This window comes from Bos mutus, chromosome 16 (assembly GCF_027580195.1).
Source record: "Bos mutus isolate GX-2022 chromosome 16, NWIPB_WYAK_1.1, whole genome shotgun sequence".
NCBI classification, from domain to species: Eukaryota; Metazoa; Chordata; class Mammalia; order Artiodactyla; family Bovidae; genus Bos; species Bos mutus.
Genome location: NC_091632.1, coordinates 35,774,422 through 35,780,421, shown reverse-complemented (window position 1 = coordinate 35,780,421; position 6,000 = coordinate 35,774,422).

Here is a 6,000-nt window from a genome sequence, read left to right as displayed (position 1 = left end):
GCCTTCCAGCCACTGCTGCTTCCTCAACCTTCAAAGGCAGCCCGGGGCCCCGCCCTGCTGGGACGACTGCTCCCCAGATGGCCTCTGGGTCCGCAGCCCCGCACACAAAGCCCGGCAGCCTGTGTGAATGAGTTTGTCACCGGGCACGCGCCTTTTGTGCCAGATGAATGTCCCCAGCAGGGGGCGGGGTGTGGGAAGCCACCCGGAGTGGGCCTCCCGCCCAAATTCCCGCGGACTGGGGGTGGGCAGGGCTGTGGGGCGGCTGCTCAGAAAAAGCCCCAGAGCCAAGAGCCGGCATCAGCCTTGGGCAGCACAGGCTCCCTGTCCACAGGCCCCCCGGCTTTCTCAAGTAGCATCCGACGAAGGGGGTCCACAGGGCCAGCAAGACCACTGGGGTTCTCCTGTCTTGTTCCATACGCAGGGAAACCGAGGAGCTCCAGGTTAGATGGCAGCTGCCCCATGGGGCCCAGAGCTACTGGGTGAACCCAGGGGGTCGCCTGCTGGACACCTGTGGTTGAGCCCAGGAGCCGTCTTGAGTCCCAGAGGCTAGAGGTGGGACACCGAAGATGGGGTCACTGCCAGACCTGGGCAAACCAGAGAAGGGAGCCCTCACCTCTACCTGAGTGGAGACCCCATGGCCAGGCTCTGGGCACCCTGCCTGGCATTTAACCCCCCATTCCTCTGAGCTGTTGCTGGGGGTGGGCAGGCTTGATCTTGCCCCCTCCCCTAAGCTTTTGGCTGGCCAGGAGCCCAAGACTGGTTTGGCCACACTTGCCTTCACCTGTGAACCAGGCATCGTGTCCCCTGCCCCACTAAGTGGGTCCAAGGAGACTCCCCAGCCCAGTGGCTCAGGGAGCACCAAGTGTGCCCTGGACCACTGCTGAGCCTCACTGAGGGGCCCCCTAAATGGGCTGGAAGCCTGGAGCCCCTGGCATTGGACTCTGAGTGCCAGTTATAACGTGGGGTCTGCAGGAGGTGGGAGCCAGCAGGTACCCACAGGGAATGCTGATGTAGTAGTTTGGCATCAGGGCAGGGATCTTGTTGGGGGGGAGGTTGGGAAGGAACTGAGGGTCCAGGGATCACGGAGGAATGACCAAGAAGGATGTGGAGCCTCACATCTGTGATCCCCATAATACCTGGGAGCAGAGGGTCCCGGATGGGACCATACCTGCAGAGCTGGATTCTTTTCTCCTTTCAGCCATCACAGGACAAGGGAATGGGGATAGGTCAGCTGAGTGAGGCAAAGAGAAAGGATTTCCAAACTCAGTGCCCCAGAACTGCAGGTCTCCTTGGCATCCCCCCATAATTGATCCAACAGCAGGCAGGCCCCAGTGGGCCTGCCTAAAGCCCCCTTCCTCTGAGCTGTTGCCCCTTGTATTTCCCATCCCTCAAGCCCCCAGTGACCTAAGCACAAGGCAGGGGAGCACCTTACAGATCAGCAAGACCAATCCAACCATCAGTGGGGACACCGAGGCCCAGAGCTGGACTGCTGGTGGAGGAAGGGGTTGGACAAGCCAGCCAATGAGCCCACGGAGCAGCCATGTGAGAATTAACCTTAGCCCGGGAAGGGGGGGTGGGTGGAGCTGGTGCTTTTAGCACAAAACGGATGTTCTCTGTGGTGCACAACAGCACCTGTGCTGGGGCATGGACCCCTCCCAACGGGTGTGAAGGGGAAGATCCTCCCCAGGCAGTGGAAGACATGCAGGTGGGGTCTAGGAGCTGAGTGACCACCATGGTGCTTTATGCTGCCCCATCTGCCCTAACCCAGGGTCCAGTCTGGTCTCAGCCACAAACTGGGCCTCAGTGTGCTTACCTGTACAATGGGCATGAGGGCTTCCCAGGTGGCACTAGTGGTAAAGAATCTGCCAGTGCGGAAGACTTAAGAGACTGGAATTCGATCCCTGGGGTGATCCCTGAATCAGGAAAATCCCCTAGAGGAGTGCATGGCAACCCACTCTAGTATTCTTGCCTGGAGAATCCCATGGACTGAGGAACCTGGCACGCAGAGTGGCCATGAAAACCTTCACCTCAGCAAGGTGTCCCCTCTGAGTGGGGCTCCCACACCAGCCCCAGAAGCAAAAGGGATGGGGCGGGGGCAAGACCTATCCCTGAGCTGGGGGTGGGGGGGTGGTAAGGATAGCAGTTAACACACCGATGGTGTGGTGGGTGCCGTTCCTGACTGCAGGAGAGCGAACCTGCCCTACAGTAAATATGTCAGGGTTTAGGGGCCTGTGGTTCACGCACTCGGGTCTGCCTCCATCCAGAACAGCACTCCTCATATTAATAGCAGAGGGATCGTCTGGCTGTGGTCCAGTAATATTTTATTTCTGGATGCTGAAATTTGAACTCCATCTCATTTTCACGTGTCTCAAAATATTTTTCTTCTTTGGATGTTTTTTTCAAGGATTTAAACATGTAACAGCGCTCTTCCCGGAAGGCATGAAAATGGCGGAGGGCCGCGGCCCGCCCCTACCCAGCACTCCAAAACCTAGTAGGTGGGCGCAGGCATCCTCCCTGCTTTACAGATGAAGAGACCGAGGCACGGTAGGGTTCAGGCTACCCGGTGAGGGCCGCCAGGAGTCCTCCCGCCCCGCCCGGCCCGCGAGCTCTCCACGGGCGCGGGCAGCCCCGCGGGAGCTCCGTGCGTGCCCATCCGTGCCCTCCCCGCGGGCGGGCTGTGGGTCCGCACTGCATGGCGGTTCCCACACTGCGCGGCGGCGGCGGAAGCGTGCCTGCTCCCCTGCCCCCAGCCTCCCGGAGGCATTAACGCAGGGGTCTGCCCCTGAATGAATGAGGGCGGCCGCGGGGGGCGAGGGGGGGCAACTCCCAAAAGACCATCTGGCTCCGCGTTATAATAGAGCAATAAAGGGCTTGTCTGCCTTTCAGAGGTTGGGAACGAGCTGCTCTCTGACACCGCGGGGTTTTTAACCAGCTGGGGACAGCGACCTGGCCCTGCCCTGGCCTCGCGGGGCGGGGGCGGGGCGCGGCCACGTGGGCCCGCGCGGCCCCTAATCCCAAGGCGCCGTGAGACGCGCGGCTCCCGCGCTTTCCCACCGCCCACCTCCGTGCGTCCCTGTGGCCACCCCCCTGCGCCCCCGCCCTCCCCGCCACCACCACCACCTTAGACCTGGAAAACTGAAGCCCAGGAAGTAGGGGCTGATGGAGCCCGGGGTCTGTGCTCCTGTCTGCCAAGCCTGCAGCGCAGCTCTTTTGGGAACCTGGGGCCTGTTTGGTCCGCAAAATCTGAGGGGGGTCCCCAAGTCTACAGTCCCTGGCTGACCCCTCACCCCTCATGGAATGCAGGGGTCCCTCAGATCTATGGACACCTTGCTTCAACCCCAGGATAGAGCATAACCTTGATGAGATGAGAGAAAGGGGTAAGGGGTGGGGGAGGCCAGGCAGCCATCCAAGGGCAACTTCTGGGGAGGGTCCAAGCTCCGGGATCCCAGAATATGATCCAGTTATCAGGTTTATGACCTGGCCCAGCCCCTTTGGCCACCCTCAGTTAGCTCCAGCAACCCCTGCCTCAGGTGGTCTTGGCAGAGAAAGCCCATCCTACACAGGTAAATCAAGGCACAGAAGGCAAGAGCAGAGCCCAGCCTCAGCCTGGACACACCCTGTGCCCATCCCGCCCAGTCCCTCCTCCCCCAAAATCAGCTCCCCTCAGTGTACTACTGAAATGCCAAAGGGAAGGAGACCATCTTCTGGGGGGGGGGGGGGTCTGTGTCTACACAGGCAGGGGCAGTACAGACCCCAGAAACTGGGGGCTGGCTGCAGAGTTGCCCCACCACAGGATGGGCAACTTGGTCCCACCCAGCACCTGGGGTGAGGGCCGAGAAGGGCATTGTCTGTGCCCCTAATGGTGCCCCTGGAAACCACCCCACTTTGGATGGGGGTTTCAGTGGGTCTCTGGGCACCCAGCCTGGAGAACTTTGAGCCTGGGGAGAAGCTGCAAGGCACTGGCTGAGAGCCTGACCCCCAGAAGCAGGCTCGGGGAGGGGCTCTGCAGCCTTAGGGCACAGGAACAAAACTAGCAGGAGCGAAGGTTGGGTAGAGAGGAGTGCAGAAGACAAAGCCGCCAGCCCCTGCTTCAGCCCCTAGAGCTGCCACCTCCTCTGACCTCCGGGCAGGAGGAGCTGCAGGGCCCCAGCTGTCTGGCTCGGTCTGCGGCTTTCGGCCAGACCCCTCCTCTTTCGAAGCCTCAGTTTCCTCATCTGTGCAATGGACATGATAATAATCATCCTTGGATCCCAGAGTCAGACACCAAGCCTCTCCTCTGGCTCGGCGCGCGGTGGGCGCTCAGGAAATGCCAGCTTTACTTTAGTGCCCTGTGAGCTGGAGTGGCCCGACCTCCAGGTTGACTGGAGGAGGAGCTGTGGAGAGAGTATGGCAGACCACCCCACTTCCCGAATCACCCCCTGCAGCCTGCTTTCTGTCCTGGAGCAGAAGAGGGTAACCCCTGGAATCCCCGCCCAGCAGCACCCAGAATTGGCCAAGAAGCTGTCTGTGGAACCCCAACTGCCCTGGGGAGAGGGCTGGGGGCCCCCTTTCTGAAACCTGGCCTCTACTATGGGGGCTGCAGGCTGAGGGACAGGAGGAGGCATCTGTACGCCCCCTCCACCCCGGGCCTCGGGTTTCCTGCTGTTTGAAAACATCCCCTCACCTGCCATCCCCGGACTTCCGGTCCACCTCCCAGGTCCAACATAACCCAGGAGCGCTGGTCCTGAGCTCTGAGTGTAGTGCTTGGGGAGAGGCCCCTCCCCAGACACCCTGAACCCTCAGCCCCTCTGGGCTCGGGGGGCTGACTGACCCGCCATGTGGCCCGGCACCACGGCCCAGCCCCAGGTAGGGTGGTGGTGGACCATGGCACTCTCAACTCCTCAGTTTCCCCTGTGAGATGGGGATAATCTTTCCTGCCTCTAAATGTTGCCGGAGGCCTGGCTGAGCCGTGGTGCCGCCCTGGGGAGGGCACTGACCCCCAGACAGTGAGGATGGGGGCTGCTAAGAGACAAGGTCTTCCCACACCCACCCAGGGCCCCGAGTTCACCTGCTTCAGGAGGGGGCGCCCAGAGTAGCATCCAGCCCAACTCGGGTCCTCCTCCAGTTGGGGCCCCTAATGCCAGGCTGCAGGAGGGAGGAGAGGACGCCTGAGGTGCGTACACACACTGACCTACCAAGGGAAGCAAGCCAAGCTGAGGGGCTGGGGGCAGTGCCAGGCCCTTTACCTCCAGAGCCCAGGCATGGGTGCACATCCATGGTGTACATGCCAGGGCACACATGCATGGCACACACATGGGGAAGCCTCCTCCAGCCGGACCTGGAGACTACCCATCCCTGCCTTGCTCACCCCCAAGTCTGTATCCCCCCAATCTCTTTACCTAGATAGAGCTTCTCAGAATTCCTTACCAGGCACACAGCTAGTCTCCCTTCAAGGACCTCCTTGGGCACCGCCTCCTCCAGAAAGTCCTCCCTTGGTATCCCCACCTTTCTCTTCAGCCCTCTAAATCCAGGGCTCTTCTGAAAAATGTCAGTGTCTCAAGCTTTCCCCAAGACTCCCCATGCTCCTTGGGGCCATGAGTGAGCCTGCTGCTGCTGCTGCTGCTAAGTTGATTCAGTTGTGTCCGACTCTGTGCGACCCAGAGACGACAGCCCACCAGGCTCCACTGTCCCTGGGATTCTCCAGGCAAGAACACTGGAGTGGGTTGCCATTTCCTTCTCCAATGCATGAAAGTGAAAAGTGAAAGTGAAGTCGCTCAGTCGTGTCCGACTCTTAGCGACCCCATGGACTGCAGCCTACCAGGCTCCTCCGTCCATGGGATTTTCCAGGCAAGAGTACTGGAGTGGGGTGCCATTGCCTTCTCCGTGAGTGAGCCTAAATGTGCCCATTTAGAAATTATACAAGCAGCTGCTGCTCCTTCCAGAAAATCTGAAGAAAGCAGACAGAAGAAAAACTAAGTTTCTGGCCCCAAACTGTCAGCATTTGGGAAGCTTCCCCCAACC